This window comes from Polistes fuscatus, unplaced genomic scaffold (assembly GCF_010416935.1).
Source record: "Polistes fuscatus isolate 324 unplaced genomic scaffold, CU_Pfus_HIC Scaffold18, whole genome shotgun sequence".
Classification (NCBI taxonomy): Eukaryota; Metazoa; Arthropoda; class Insecta; order Hymenoptera; family Vespidae; genus Polistes; species Polistes fuscatus.
The window spans coordinates 759684-777129 of NW_025113086.1; the positions used below are offsets into that span (position 1 = coordinate 759684).

Consider the following 17446-nt stretch of genomic DNA (forward strand, 5'->3'; position numbering starts at 1 on the left):
ATTTATTTGTATATATGGATATCTAGCAAACATAAATGTTCTAGTTTAATAATTTTTAATATCATATAATGTGGTTGTAGGATTGAGAGGTGTTTGCAATTTTTAAGACTCAGAAATTATTAGTTAGAGATGAAATTCTATAAAAGAAAAAAAAATGGTCTTCACTCGCTTTATTTTCGGGCGAATGCTCTGTCCATCTGAGCTACCTAAGAACAACTTTTAGTCCAAATTATCGAACAATCCCATTCTTACCCTGGACCAACGCTATACATAAATACACAATATTCAACGAACTTGCAGTTATACACTAACTAAACTGTTATTAATGTATAAGCAACGAACGAAACTGTGTTTCTCATATATAACGTTAGTACCAGTGCAAAAATGGAACTATTAATAATTTGGAATTTAATTGTCTAGACTGGGACTCGAACCCAGGACCTTTCGCTTCCCAATCGAGCGCTCTACCACCTGAGCTATGAAGACATATTTACAAACAATGTATAATATCGTATATAATATGATTTATTAGATTTTTCAATAAATCAGTATTATTTTGTTTATATTTTTAGCAGTAAATAATAAAAAGTATCGGACGTTTGGATCAGCCTAATAGTATATTTAAAATTTATCTAATTATATATATAAATATATGATTAAAAATATAATAAAAAATAAATCTACATATATTCTTCCACCTAAACTCAATTTTTATAACAATATTTAAAAATATATCATATAAGTAATAATAGTAGAATCTCCACGAACTTATCGGTCAATCAAATTGTGCATGTATATTTCTTTTTATCATATTTAAGTGTACAACTAAAAATATAATAACAATTAAAAATATATTTATTTGTATATATGAATTTTTAGATAAAACATAAATGTTCCAGTTTAATATCATATAATGTGGTTATAGGATATAGGAGAGAAATTTGCAATTGTTTAGACTCAGAAGTTGTGAGTTAGAGATGAAATTCTATAAAAGAAAAAAAATGGTCTTCACTCGCTTTATTTTTGGGCGAATGCTCTGTCCAGCTGAGCTACCTAAGAACAACTTTTAGTCCAAATTATCGAGCAATCCCATTCTTATTCTGGACCAACGCTATACATAAATACACAATATTCAACGAACTTGCAGTTATACACTAACTAAACTGTTATTAATGTATAAGCAACGAACGAAACTGTGTTTCTCATATATAACGCTAGTACCAGAATTAAAATGGAACTATTAATAATTTGGAATTTAATTGTCTAGACTGGGACTCGAACCCAGGACCTTTCGCTTCCCAATCGAGCGCTCTACCACCTGAGCTATGAAGACATATTTACAAACAATGTATAATATGGTATATAATATAACGTATCAGGTAGTCCAATAAGCAGTTTTTGCTTAAATATAGCGTTATAATTCAACTGCCTTACCGATTGAGATCAATATTAGTCCGATGACGTAAATGTATCGATAATGAATTTATTTAATTTCCTTAATTGCCGTATGAGGCGCTACAGGTTAGTCAAATATCGATACGTGTTTCCTGAGTTACGATGTTTGGTTAGATCAGAATTACAGTAGCTTTAAAGAACGCACGTAGTGTTTTCAAGGTGTCACTACCATTTATTTCACTGGAATTGCATATTTTTTGTGTGTGCATAATTGTAGACGACATTTAAACAAGTTTAACAGTGTAAAACAATACCACTATTAACTAATTTTTAACCAAAAAGTATGCAATAAATGATATTCTACGTGTTCATTGCCTGTTTTTTTGTTACGCTAAATATGTATAATATGTTACGGTCAATGTATTTCATACATTGTCAATCAACAGAATGCCCAGAGGGTTTTGATCAATCAATAAGAACGTGCTTCAGTTGGCTGTGTTTGGAGCACGGTGTTGAGGGGTGGAAGGGAGGGATACAAATCTCAACCTTTTGTAAAAAAGTTTCGGGCATTGTATAGAATGCCCGCAGTGATACATTGACCGTAACATATATATATATATATATTGTAGTATCCCTACGATTTAAAGCAACGATCCGCTACTGCTCTCTATCTCTATTTCTATCTCTATCTCTGATTTGTTCTCTCATGCCAGTAGTAACGATCTCGTTAGAGAGCCCACGGTCATGATCATTATAAAAAGTGAACCAACAAATGGATGATCTCCAACAGCGAGAATCGAGCTAAGAACTTCCGCTGACTCGCACCAATATATGCGTTTAAGAAGTAAAGATAAGAAGAAAAAGGGAAAATATAAAAACTGCCTGCCAACTAATTCTATACGGGTTTCCGTATACCTAATTAGCGTTATCAACGATAGGAAAAAAGTAATGATTGAAGAGCAGAGAAGTATAAGGAGAAGTGGTTGAACTCATTTTCTTCGTTTCTTATTTATCTCTCGTTTTCGTTACGTTCTTTATTCCAAGTTCAAGATCGAACGTAATCTGGTATTTTGAAGTAATTCTTTACTTTCTCCTAATGCTACTCGAGTTTGCCAGGACACCTTTTTTACGAGCTTCCATAAATTCCAGGACACTCTTCGTTTAATGGGGAGTCGTTTATTTTATTCTCATTGTTTTTGGGGAAGTAGTTTAAACTCTTTTAAAGGTTATGTGTTTTCATAGGACAACTTTCACCAATGAGTGAAGAATGTTAACAACGGTTTATCAAAAAACAGTCGCGTGATTTATTTCATAAACCAGTCAATCAGTCAGGTTATATAGGTTATAAATTTTAAGTATTATTATTCACGATTTTAAATAATAATAAGTAAAAAGATAAGTAAAGAATTATTTTGACCATTTTTAATCACACTAATTTAATCAGTCATATTTATCAGATTATTCCACGAAATGTAAAGTAAAAGAAATGTTTCAAGAAAAGTGTAGAATGAGACAAGCATTTTGAGAAATAGAAATACACACGCACACGTACAATAAGTTTCCCTTTTAACTAGGTTTCTCTCGTCGTTGATCTTTTCGGTAGACGGTTAACAGAGGCGTTCTTTTTCGTTTCTAGTTTCGGGAATCCGCCTGAGGATAATGGCTGCCATAAAACGGCAGTAAAGGCGCCCCCTCCCCCCTCGTCCTCGTGGCCACCGCCTTCTTACAAACACTATGGATCTCATAAACACTCGAAATTATCGTCGTGCCTTCGGGTGGTAGGGGCACGTTCGTACGTGCGAGCGTCATGCTGCCGATCGAAGGCGGACGCACGCCATGGAAAGGTCTCTCTTTTTCGTTTTAGTGTCTTTTTAGCCGGAAGCAACAAGTCGCGAGACTTTTAGTTGCGCCGAGTAACGGTTTATATCTGTGTACTTCAAAAACAAAGAAAAATATTATACGCGTACTTGCGTACGCGCGTTAGCAATTATGTTTTTTTAGGTTTATTTAATAACTAAGGTTTAACATGCATGAAAACAATTTGTACGGGTTGAACAACACGAGGAATGAAGAAAGATTATAAATACTGTTGACATATTTTCATTGAATTTATTTTAACTAATTTAATTTTAAATAATTAAATAATTAAATAATTAAATAATTTTAAATAATTAACTTTTAAATAATTAAGTATAATCCGTAATGTAATATAAAGAGATATAATGGATGATTTATTAATCATTATCAGTAGAGATTTTACTGTTATTAACAGTCTGATTGAAAATGTTTTTAACAGATGTTGCGTGGTTAAATTCTGACGTAATCCTGTAGCAATTTCTAATCGCCACTGTGTGCCATTTGAATAAAAAGCAGAGTGAGATCAATTCTGCTCTATATATAGTAATATTTTCTCGATGAAATAAAAATAACATTTGTTATGGTATTTTCCGAATTATTAGTTAAGTGTAAACAAATTTTAGGATTAACAATTAACAATTAAATAATTTTAGGAAAAAATGTTACGAAAAAGGAACCTGTAATATTTTGAAGCAGTTATTAATATTTGGGTACACAAATTTTTTCACAAGTAGAATGTATATAGTAATATATATAATAATATAATATATAAATTACTATATATAATAATATAATAATATATATTACTATATATAGTAATATATACTAGTATATAGTAATATAATTAATAATTAGATATCTATCCACGATCAATAATATTTATACATAATATATATGAGCATATATTTTTAAATATGTTATAACATGAATTACATATTTTTAATTTAATTGTCCATTCAATTAAAAAGAGTGAACTAATCTGGTATAAGATATATTCAAACCTAACCCCCTTTAACATCTAACTACATGCTTGCGTTGCATGATGAGCGCGCAACTAAAATTTCACTTTCAACACGCATACAGAAGTATAACCTAAAAAACAAAATATATAGAGAGAAAAGAATTGCAAAGTTCAACATCCATTTTTTAAATCAAAATTTTTTCCATATCTACAAGTAAGTTAAATTGTTTGAAAATAATTTTAAAAAACATTTATATATACTGTAACAATTATTATGTAATTCTATAATATATTTATATACAGAGTGTCCCAAGCACTTCCCACCAAACATTACCAACATATTCTACGATCAAAAATAAGAAAAAAGTATAATATAGACATAAACTTTTAACCTTTCCAAATTAATATCAAAATTGCAAGGAATCTCCGTGTTAACAACTGTGAATGTATTACCAACTAAATAGAAATGTATTGTTATATTACAGTAATAGCATAGTATCAGATTCTCTGTTTCAGTCGTTATAACACATAATAAACGAACTACCATTATTAAACCTATCAAAATTATTTAAAGGTCAAATACTTTGGTGTCTCGTATAATTACCCTATCTCATATTCATACCTTCTAATCTAATCTATAAAATTCTGTATAAATTGTCATCACTGCATAATCCTTTTTAATTACTGTTAAATTTATTTGCAAAGCTTGAAGAAAATGTAGATGAAAGCCGATATTAGGATTCGTCTTCGGATCAAACATCTTACTCGTGTATGTGAGAGTCAGAAGTTAACGTACAAAAAGTTGACAAGGTAATTTTTTAAACGATATTATTTCCAGGTAAGCCAAGCTAATGTTTGCAATCATGGCTTCCCCGAAAACGGAAACCAACTCGACAACTTCTCGCTTTCACCTTCCGCGAACTACCTTGACTAACTTAAACTTAATAAAGATATTCTTACTACTTTACGGCTCTCGCATAACCCACGAAGATTTTGCGGTTGGATAAGATTCGCCTAATTTAACGCTTAGTCTATCGCTTGGTTTGATTTATGAATTGTCCAATAGAACGAGTTCCTTTCTACTCGTATAAATTTGCACTTTTACTTTTCCTCTCTACAAACGTATCTATCGACGTAATATTCAATTTATCGATTAAATTTTACTCTTCTATTTTCTTTTTTTTTATTCTTTCTTTTCTCTTCAATCATCAAATTAAAGAATCGTTCTGCTGATCAGAATTGACTCTCAACAGTCATTATTTATTTTCAATGAAAATGAATTATAGCTTGAAATTTATTTTACGCGTTATTATTAGATTTTTTATTATAGAAAATATTAACTAAATGATCAAAATATTTCGTTTAACATAAAATGTTTTCTTCGATACGATACATCTGGAATACTTTTCTTGACTTGCGTAAATAATTTATCTAATTTGATAGGTTTTGTAAAATCAAATTCAAATACATTCTTATTTCATATGATTGTCGCTATAATTCAAATTAATAATTGTAAGAAAACAAAAATTAAATAAATAGTTCATCCTCAAAGTTAACGTATCGAAATTTGATACTTTCTGTTTGATATTTTTTATATTACAAATAACATTATTAATTTAAAAAAAGAAATAAAACGAACATTCTATTGTAATTAAATTCAATAATTCACCGACTACGCGAACTCTGTATTTGACATTTTGACAAAACAATTTAGGTACACATTTTTCTAAGAAGTTGTCACAGCTAATTGGTTAATCACTTGTTCTGGAAAGACGTGCTACCCACGTCGAGATTTTTTTGCTACAAAGTCGCCTGCCGACTTATTGTACACGTCAGCCGGCAGTTGAAATAAAAATGACATTCTCGGCATGTCATCTAACAATGAAATTTTTTAATGAAGTACAGTTTCATATTGCACGTCTTATACATAATTTGTACTATTACATTTATAATATATTTTTTCATACGCAAGTAAAATCAAATAATAAATTTATTTATTTGTTTTTAATAATTTTCAACGCATATTGTAAAACAGAAAGTATTCGAGAAATATTTCACCTACGAATGATAAAGAAAATCAACAAACAAGATGTAGAGTATGCGCGAAACAGAAAAAACTTAGTGAAACTACGTGGGAATGCAAATAATGCTTCGTAGTACTACATATTTCAGATTGTTTTGAAGAATACCATACTGTACAAGATTATTAATAAACAAAATTAGTATTCATATCTGTGTAAAATTCTTTGTGTAAGATTTTACCGACTCTTCTCGTTTGAAGTGTCGTCCAATAACGAGTTATAGTAGACCGTTTAGTGAAATAGTTATGTTATGTTGTTTTATAAAATTTTTCCATTGATATTATTAAAAAAATATATTAAATTGCAACAATGGCAATTAAATTCTATTATAAATAATTACCAAAAATTAGATATATATCTATAGATAAAAATTATGATTAGATTTATATTTTGTTATAACAAATCATAGCCAATTTGTTTAAATATTTGTAAGATTTATTTTTACTTTTGTTATGTATGTTGAAAAGAATTTAAAATAAAAACATACTTCTCTTCAAATCAGAAACAGAAAATATCTGAAAATAATTACCAGCGCAAGTGGTTAATAATTCTTCAATAAATAAAAAAAAAAGTACCGTAATTTTATTCCTCTGAAGTAGACACCGATGATATTTTCGTAATCCTTCCTTAATTAAGAATCTGAATTCCATCAAAAATTACTTATTGAACACTTGTAACTTATCACCGATTTTAACTTTAATGAAATTGACTACTAAACAATACACTTTAATGACACATTTAATATGTTAATTATCGTTTAGATTAGGCGGCACGATACAAAGTAATTTTGTTCGTATCTCTCCGATTAGAATTCTGGAAGGGATTGCATAGTGACAAAACTATATATGTCAGGACAGGAGGGTACAGGTGCATATTCAGCAGATTTGAACACGAAATTCTTCTTATGCACATTCGCAACTCCTTCCTTATTGCAAGGTCTTGGCCTTTCCGCGTGGCACGTAGTGTCAGCGCTTTATACGGTCAACGTTTTGTATATGTTAAAGACGGAATGTGGTGTTGAGAAATATGAATAAAAAATATTCATGATAATATAGTATATAACCTTGTGGGTTATAACACGTGTAAGAAGAAGAAGAAGAATCTTAGGTCTTATTTATAACTGAAAATAATGTTTTGTCGCATTCCAATAAAGCACAAAAAATCTATAAGGTGTTCCAAAAGTCACTTTACCGAATTGAAAAATTATTATATACCGTTTTTTCTTCGTGGTTATTCAGAATAGCAAATTTGTAAGCATATCTTTTTTTATCGGATATATATTTTATATATTTTCATATATTATATTTAATATACTTTTACTGGATATATATATTTTATATTATATTATATATTTTTATAACTGGAGATTAATTTTATGAAATTTAAATCCAAGCATTTAAACAACAATGAAACTTAAAAGAAATAACCTTGAAAAAGGATTTTCTTTTATAGATAAAGTGACTTTTGAGATACCCTGTATAATTCTTTAAATTTAACCATAATTATTTCCTTTCCAATGAAATGCAAAACACGTGTAATACACGAATAAAAATTTGTATGTAAATATTCGTTATTTTTCAAGATACAAATTGTAGTAAAAAGAAAATATAATAAAAAATAATAAAAAACATTCAATGGTGAAAATATTTTCAAGAAATTTCGAAAATTGAATTATCGAATTTTAGATACTTCTTCGAAATTCGAAAATAGTTGGATTTCGTGGATTACGATGCGTCAAACCGATAGATTGCACAGCTTTTGGATTCTACAAGGGATTTCCTAATTCTCATGTAAATGAGCCAATTTATTAGTGGCGGATTCCGGTTTCAAACGATTAGGCTAATGCGACCTCACCCCAAAAGGAAATAGAAAACAAGAGATGGGGGAGATCGTTCCGAACATCGGCCAACGCTCGTAAAATCGTGTTCTCAGTTGCGAGTTTAATTCGCAGCTTCTTCCGAGTAGATTTTAGATTGGCTGTGGTTGGTGGTCTATTTTTTAAATTTGACCTCACAATTTTTGTATGATTTTATTTGAACGATTTAAAATAGGGCAAGTAATGGCAAATTTGGATAACAAAATATATCTGATATATTCTTTATAGATATATAATATAAAATATTAATTGAATTTCTTATCTGACCTCTTAGGGTATTTTGTTACACGAATACCAAGTTTTATCTCGATATATGTTATAAATAAAATATTGTACGAACCCATAATCAAATTTCTTGAAGTATGTGAATACCTGAATAAGCGAATTTTTCTTGGTATTTATATATCCAAATACCTTATTCATTTTCTACATATATAGAATATTACGCGAGTTCGACATACTTTTTGATAACATCAGGATATTTGAGTAAATTAATAAATCGTGATTTATAGAATATTTATTAAATCCTACAAGACTTCTCTGAATATATAAAAAACCGAATACATTTTTTTGTAAAGGTATAAAATATTATTAACATTTAAATCTCGACTTATCTCAAATTTAAATTAAAAATTAAATTAATATTTATTAAATTACTATTAATATTTAGTAAATTAATATTTACTACGTGTGTGTGTGTATTATTATTAATATTAAATTTTTATTATATATTTTATTTTTATAAAATATTTTTTAATTATATTAAATATAATAATTAAATCTTTCTTATATATATAAATGTTATGAGGTCAACATTTTCTAGAATTTACTTTTCATTTATACAATTCGTAGTTATAAAAATCATTTAAGAATATTGTTTAGGAAAAAAACAACAATATCCTGATTTCAATAAACCCAAAAACAATTGGATAACTTCACTTGTAAATACCCAAATAACATGTATAGATTGATCGAGTAAAATATAACCTAAAATATTTCATTTACCTGAGTATTCTTCCGAGTATTTGAATATCTAACAAGTCGGGAAATAATATTATAGGTTCAATTTGATACATTGAAATCAAATATTCAAAGTAGTTTTTGTTCGAATGTCAATTTAAGTCAAACTAAACGAATTCTTTCGAGTAAACAAATAAAACAAAACAATAGGCTTCTGTACTTGAATACGCGGAGAAAGATGGCTTCCGATGCAAAGTAGAAAACGTTATGTTTCCTTTCCGGTAATCTTGTGAAGATTCCGTCGATCTTACGAATTCGATCACCGCCTACATCCTTCGAGGTATTTATCGAGTCAGGTTGGTCGAAAAACATCAAGTAAGAAAACAATGGCGGCGATCGAAGCAACCGTCTCGTCAGAGTCTGTCCCGATAATTGATCTTGAGTAAACTGATCGGGTTGAATGGAATCTAATCGGGTGCATATAATCAAGCTTTCAATAAAAATAATCAACCAGTTAAAATAATTGTCTTTATAATTAATTTATTAATAATTTGAAATATTTTGTTAATTATACTTGCAATCAGTCAATAATTGAACATATTAATTATTTGAAATTTTTTCTTAATTATACTCACAATCAGTGTATAATTAAATATATTAATTTAATTTTGTTTTTATCATTAACCTCTTATTTTTACAATTTGCAACCTTTAACCGGTGACGTCAAATCACAAGGACCTAAATTGAATATATGTAACTTTATTTACGTAACTTTAACTCATTTTTAAATGATATAAAAAAAATATAAATATACTTTTTTAAAAAATATCAAAATTATTGAATAATATTCTCAAATCTTCAAACTAATATGTAGAATTGCTTTTACGTAAAAAAAATTAGATAAGACGTAATATTGGCGCCAAAATCCTAGGGACCCCAGATTTCACCAGTTTGAAATTAAATAAAATTATATTTCTCTAACAATTCTTCTGCAATCAAATTTACATCAGTTTAAAGATTGAATAAAAATAAAAAAAACTTTCTGTATATAGAAATTTTGAAAGTTCGCATTACAAATAAATATAAATTATTGAAAATTTATATTGAGGCCGGGAAAGAACACTTCTGTAAATTAACGTATATCATATCAATTTCAAAATGTTAACTGTTGTCACATATTACTGACATCGAATTCCCTATAATTGCATTTGATTAAAACATATATGTTGCAGGCAACGTATTACTGCAGGCGTTGCATAAAATGTCCAATCAGTCAACAGAATGCCTAGAGGGTTTCGGTCAATCTATAAAACGTGCTTCAACTTGCAGTAATTAGAGAAGGGGGGAACATAGGAGGAATTTATAAATTTCTATGGTTTGTTTCACTTACAATGGCTTAAGATCACTTCACCCCCCCCCCTTCCATGCTCTAAACAGACCTCACTGAAGTACATTTTATAGATTGACCGAAACACTCTGAGCATTCTATAGAATGATCGGTCAATCTGTTAAATACCTGTTCATTCTACACATTATTCAATTTACTTAGGTATCCTATACAATACCTGAAATATATACATAACCTATATAACATATATAATATAATATATTGCCCATAATATCTAACATAACTACTACGAATAAAACAAAAGACCATTAACAATCCTTACAACGTTATCATTAATTTCAATATCAAATAAAAGAAATATCAAGAAAAACAGTACACAATGTTATTAAGCAACTGATTGATTCTAAAAACATGCATCGAAATATAAAGAAAGAAAAGAGAAAAGAAAAAAAAAGAAGAAGAGAAAGGAGGTGGAACAGTTTTAAGATTCGAAGACGATCGTATCCATGTGCCGTGCCGGCAGCAGCCGACAAAGTCCGAATCATTATGTCCAGGCCCACGCATTCTTTCCGTGGCGGTCTCTGAGAGACCTGGGGCCTCAGGTCTCTCTTTTTGATCTTGGTCGTCGGGGATTGAGGCAGTTGTTCTCTGTGCCGAAGGGAGATAGAAAGAAAGAGAGAGAAAGAGAGAGAGATGGGATCCAGTATGGAGGGCAGAAACGGCCGAGGTGGTCCAAGGCTCTGCTGGTGGCCTGCTCTCGCACTTACACACTCGATCGCACATTCGATCTTGGGTCGCGAAGTACTACGCTCTCTCGACCTCGGACCCTCCGTCAACGGCTCTTACGTGGAAAAGACTCTTGAGGACCTAAGACTACTAAGAAGACAACAACAACAACAACTACTACTACTACTACTGATGATCAAAACGACGTATACAGGGTGTCAGATCAGTTTTTCTGCAGAAACGTTGTGAACATATTCTATACACAAAAATATGACGAAAATATTAGGTCATTTTAAGTTTTATTCTAAAGTTATAATATAAATTGTAAAACTGTTTAAATAAGATGACAACTATAATAACTTCTCAGTAGAAGTATAATTACATAACGTAAATTGTAAAACTATTTAAATGTACTGTTCAAAATGTTGCCCACCTATGCGAATAGGTTATGTTTGACACACTGTTCTAGTATGTTATTTATGATATGCCGATTTCTATTAATTTCTACAACTGCATCCCTAATTTGTTCTACTATGACATTTAGTGTAATTATCTCAGTTGCGTGAACTTCTAGTTTCAGTTTTCCTCATAGAAAAGAAACATCTAGTGAGGTTAGGTCAGGTGATTTCTGAAATTATTGTTTTGAAAAAAATACATTTGATCATTCTGATAACAAATATCATACGCAGAACAAAAACACCTAAACATTATATTTGTATAGTATATTTAAATAGTTCTGCAATTTATATTATAACTTTTGAATAAAGTTTCAAATGACCTATGTTTATATAAGATTTAGTTCTAATTGTTGAACGTAAAATAGGCTCACAACGTTTGTACGAAAAAACATCCGACTCCTTGTATATACGAAACAGAACGAATCAGAAAACTGGAACGGCAAAAGACCATTTTAGACTGCATGCCTTGGCTTGAAGGAATGATCGTAGGAACCGGATCTTAAACCCCCTCTAAAACCCCTTTCCCTTTTCGAATCTTATAACACGGGAGAATGAAAAAGTTTTGAGTGTTCGATAACGTAGGAGGAACTCTATTTCTTTCTTTCTCTTTCTCTCTTTCCTTCTTTCTTTCTCATCTCAGAATCAAGTTTTAAATATCAAGGCGAGAGATATTAATGTCTTGAGTAAATGAAAAAATTCTTTAAGAGTGTGAGAAGCCTTGGTTTGATCGATCCAACATGATGAGCTTAGCTATCATCATAAATCGTATTAAGCTACGAAGATTAATCGTACGTATCGTTCTTGATAAAATGTATCTCTATACTGTTGTTTTAGTTGATCCAATGAAAACTGTCGGTAGACAAAAGGAGAAATATTTAGCATGATATAGAGGATGATTCGAAATTTATGATATAAATGAGGTTAAGAAATAATGAAATTATGTCAGAGGTTTTGTTTTCGCTAAAAAGAAAAGGATATTTCAATATCAGTCGATTATATGTGAATATAATTAATAGATTAGCCGATAATTATGACAATTGACTAACAATAAATCAATCTATTAGAAACGTTTATTCGATCATTTATTTTATATTAAAATTATTTAAATTACAATGCATAAATTTATATCATTTTTTGACAAAGGCCATTATCATAATTACCAGCGCAAATGGTGGCACACATTACGGATTTTATTTTGTGTTATGATGATAGTTGGTAATTATTAAATTGTTTTGCGAGATTTTATTTATTCTGACAGAATTATTTTTCGTGAGAAAATATTTGTTACAATTTTGTAAAATTATAAAGAGGTAATGATTTTTATCAAACAGAATTGTATTCTCAATTACAAATAGATAATCGTAATATAATTCAAATAATTTTGAGTAGGATAGTTACCGAAACATTTTTTTTATTATTACAGCCTTGAGTACTTGAGAGATAATTGCTTTATTTTAATTTATTTTTATTAAATTTCTTTTTTATTTTTCTTTTATTTTATGAAACGGTTCGCCAAAGTTGATTCTTAATTAAGAATTTAATTAATTCTTTTTATAATCGAAATTATTTTTGTATCTAAAATGCAAACTGCATGATTTCACATTTATTGATTGATTGATAACAAAAAAAATGATCTAAAAAATGTGTTTAAATATAAAAATTAAACGATCAAGATTAAAACCATTTCTGGAAAACTCATGATCCGCCATTTTAGATATTAACCTATAAAAATTAGATATTATCCGCCATTTTAGATATTAACCTATAAAAATATTCAAAGAAATTCATTCAAATTAAATACAAAATAAATCAAGATTGTTTAGATGAGCAAAAAGAGTTCCTCTAGAATTCTTAAATGATTTACTAAATGATTTATTATCTTTTAAAAATTATCTTCTGATTATTCTAATTAAAATCGTAGAACTACCACCTAGAAAATTTACTACCAACTGTGTACGAGTACTAATAATCAATGTCAAAAGTTTTACGACGAAGTAATTAATGGAAAAAAAAAAACAGAAAACACTGAAAAACTTCTATTCTCTTCGTCAATAAAAAATCTATCTATTTATCTATCTAGTAACTTTTAATTCCCCTATTTGAACTCTTGAATGAAATCAATAAAATGAAAGAAAAAATGAATGACCAAAGTTCCCATTAAGAGAGTACCATTAAATTGAAAAATGTTGAGTATGAAATAACATTCTCTTGAAAAGAGATAATATTTTATAAGAGTTAAGATCTCGAAGAAAATGACGAAGTAAATGACTTCTATCGATCGAAAGGATATATTATTCTCTTTCTCTCTCTTTCATTCCTTCATTTTCTTCACTCAACGCCAAGTAGCCGTAAAATAATTACACGTTGCTGAGAGCATGAAATTTACGAGACGTTAAAGAAAGAGAAAGATAAAGAAAGAGAGAAAGAGAGAGAGAGAGAGAGAGAGAGAGATTGAGTTCGTGGAAAGGGAAGTCATCGATCGATGGTGCTTTTACGGTTGCTTCTTCCTTCATACTTTCCACGCGTTCGATTATCACTAAGAAGATAAAGAGAAAAAACAAAAAGAAAATAAAAAAGGGGATAAAAGAACGATTAAAACGGTGAAATATCGTCGCGATCTTTGCAGGTGCTACAGCACTACTGGTTGCGTAACTTATAAGAATGACGTTCCCAAGACGAGATAGTAATTACTGGGTCTAATGAAGGCAGAGATCTGGGATCGATGATCACTCGTAATTTTGTGAGGTTCGTTTAGACGATTAGAATTTTCTCTCTCTCTCTTTCTCTCTTTCTTTCTTTTCTACTCTTACTCTAACTCTCCTATCTATCTTCCTTGACCCCATCGGATCCTTTCTTGGGATCTATCGAAGTGGGATCGTAACCTTTCTCTCTCTCGTGAAACAGGAAAGAAAAAGAGTTAGAGGTTTCCTTCGAAAGGTTCTCTACGCACGGCAGATGGCAATAAACGTAATTTACCCGATTACTTTGTCTCTCTCTCTCTCTTTCTCTCTTTCTCTCTCATTCTTTCTCTCTCTCTAACTGTTTTCTCTTCTCGCTTTTTATTCCCCCTTTTATCCTTTACGTATTCACGACTTAATAAAGAAACATCGTCTTGATTGTGTTCGTGTATATATGTGTGTTTGTGGAAAAGAGATCGAGATAATTGTGATCATTATACTGGGTGTCTTATTTTATATGATATATGTATTATGATATTTCTGATCTTATTAGTGTTATAAATACATTACATTAGGTTAGGTTTCGAATAATCTAGGTTAGGTTTTGAAACGGTCAATTCATATGTCATATTACTTATTACTTATGTTCCAGTGTTTACGAAAAGATTTTCTAAACAGATTTAAAACATTTCTTTTTTACGATTTATTTAATAATAAAAATAATTATAATATCTAATAATATCTAATAAATTATGTTATCAATTTTTCGTACATATGTAAGTGATTTCTTATAGAGGGCGTTTTTTTGAAGATACAGAAATGGTAACAATTAAAATCAGTATTTTATTTAACAAAAACTATAGATAAAATATTAATATGAATCAAATGAAAATTTCTAATATAGTTTTAAATAAAAATATGTATGATTTAAACAATTTAATTTAATATGTATTGCGTATTATACATAATGTTTCGTATTGTGTAATATCTACTTTAGTTATAAACAGGAAACATTTTTTAACTTTAATTTTGAATTTCCTTTTTTCCACCCAGTCAGTTGTCACATCTTCAATTTTTTGTAAATATTATAACGCTTTTAATGGGTCTTCATACGATACTAATTGTAAGATCACTGTATCATGTGATTGTTATTGTTTATTTCGTTACATGGAAGGTCTGCTGTAAAAATGTAATACTCGGTAGACCCTAATACGCATCCTTGTGAAATATCAACAAGTATCGGATAGATTTTAGAACAATTTTCACTATCGTTCACGCGATAATACCATTACAATAACTTTTATTTGAAATACTTGTTAACAAAAATCTGATTGGATCAAAAAAGGTATTTCTCTCTAATGAGACACCCAGTATGTATATAAAAGAAAGAAAAGAGAACAAAAATAAATAAAGATTTGTTCGAATTGGGGAAAAAAAATCCGATCGTGATAAGGTTCACGTTTAGTGAGACTACAACCTATTAAATTTCCTTATATACACAATTTCAAGCGTGTTAGTGTACAGAATACTCGAAGATTCCTTCTACCGATAATCCTTGATTAAATAATCGAAACGCAAGAGATCGTTTAGCTTGGGCGTCGATGAAATTTGTTCTTACTCGAAAGAGGTTGGGCGTTCCTTGCGTTTCTTGCATCGACCGGGGATGATCGATACTTCGTTAATTAAAGATGAGATCAATTTACGATTCGTGATTTCCAGTAAGGTACGAGAGAGGAGACTACGTGTTTTTAATTTTACGTGACAAAAATGAGACTTTTTCTCCTTTCTCGTTTCTTACATCGATTTATATACTTCGGAATTTTAATTATATATTTTTGTTTTTCGCAAGAGAATACTTGAATACTTGCAGGAAGTATTTTTTAAATGGAAGACAAAAAATAAAGTGAGAAGAAATCAAACTATTCCATGCATCGGGTTGTCCTAAAAGTATTGCTTTTGATTTTTCCGTAGATAATTAGCATAAATTTGCTGAAAAATCCAATATTTTCAATTGAAATATTTTAAATTAGCCAATAAAATCATGTATTGTTTTATTTTTACAGTAAATATACAGTAAAAACTATTTTATGTGAATATAAATTGTACTTCTTTTTATTGTTTTTCTTTTTTTCTTACAATTGATTTATTAAACGTTAGGTTATTGTGAATAAAAGGGTTTTCTTTTTTAAAAAAAAAAAGAAACAATAAAATCTAAGTTCAAACGTTTCAGTGCAATTATTTATTAATATATATATAAATATAATATTTATATATATTATAATTATAGATATATTCCTTTTTATATGCACTAAAAATATTAATTATTTAATAAAGAATAAACGAATTTATATGACCTTAGACACAAAACTCATACGTCACGGAACACCGAATCATACTAAACTCTCTATACACTTTCTTCGTCTGTAATTAAATCCCGAGCGGCTTTTACCACGACGATGTAATTAGTCTTACCCTTTCCCTTTCCCTTGCCCTTTCTCCACTCTTTCTCTCCCCAACACATATTTCTCTCGATCTCGCCCATCCTCTGTGTAGATTCTTTTTTTTTTTATTTTTTTTTTACTTTCTCATCTTTCCCTTTTCTCTGTTCGCATCAAAAGATCGATGGTATACCTTGCGTAAAAACTCTCACGTAACTTAGTGCGTGGACTTAACGAGTTATGTTGTACACCACAGTAATAAGTATACTTCCTTCTTATTGTATGTATTAGCTTGGTGGAAAAATAATTGCGGTTCTTAAATATTGAATTCAAGGAATTTATATGAGGGGATGGGGGGGCATTTCAATAGAAGCAATATTAAAATATAAAAAATATGTCTTCCTTTAATTTAACAGTTTTTATTATTGTTGCGAAATTTTAAGAATCAATGTTTAGTTAAACGTTTGTGCTTTGTATTTTGATAAAACAAATGGAGCACTATACATCTAACAATTTCTACCGTTGTACGTACGAATTGAAACTCGTAGATAAAATAGAAATCGTGAGAATCTACTTTTCTTTTAGTAATTTATTTATAGATCTAAATTTAATTATATTAATTAATGATAGTAATTATGGAAATAAATCAGTAATCAAAATTACTTGCT

At 29.5% G+C, this 17446-nt stretch overlaps 2 non-coding genes across 2 annotated transcripts; both read right to left on the bottom strand.

Moving 5' to 3' along the window:
* Positions 1-413: 413 nt before the first annotated feature.
* On the bottom strand, positions 414-486 carry Trnap-ggg. The gene has a single exon. It is a non-coding gene; the product is annotated as a tRNA-Pro (tRNA).
* A 774-nt stretch (positions 487-1260) lies between these two features.
* On the bottom strand, positions 1261-1333 carry Trnap-ggg. The gene has a single exon. It is a non-coding gene; the product is annotated as a tRNA-Pro (tRNA).
* Positions 1334-17446: the final 16113 nt, after the last annotated feature.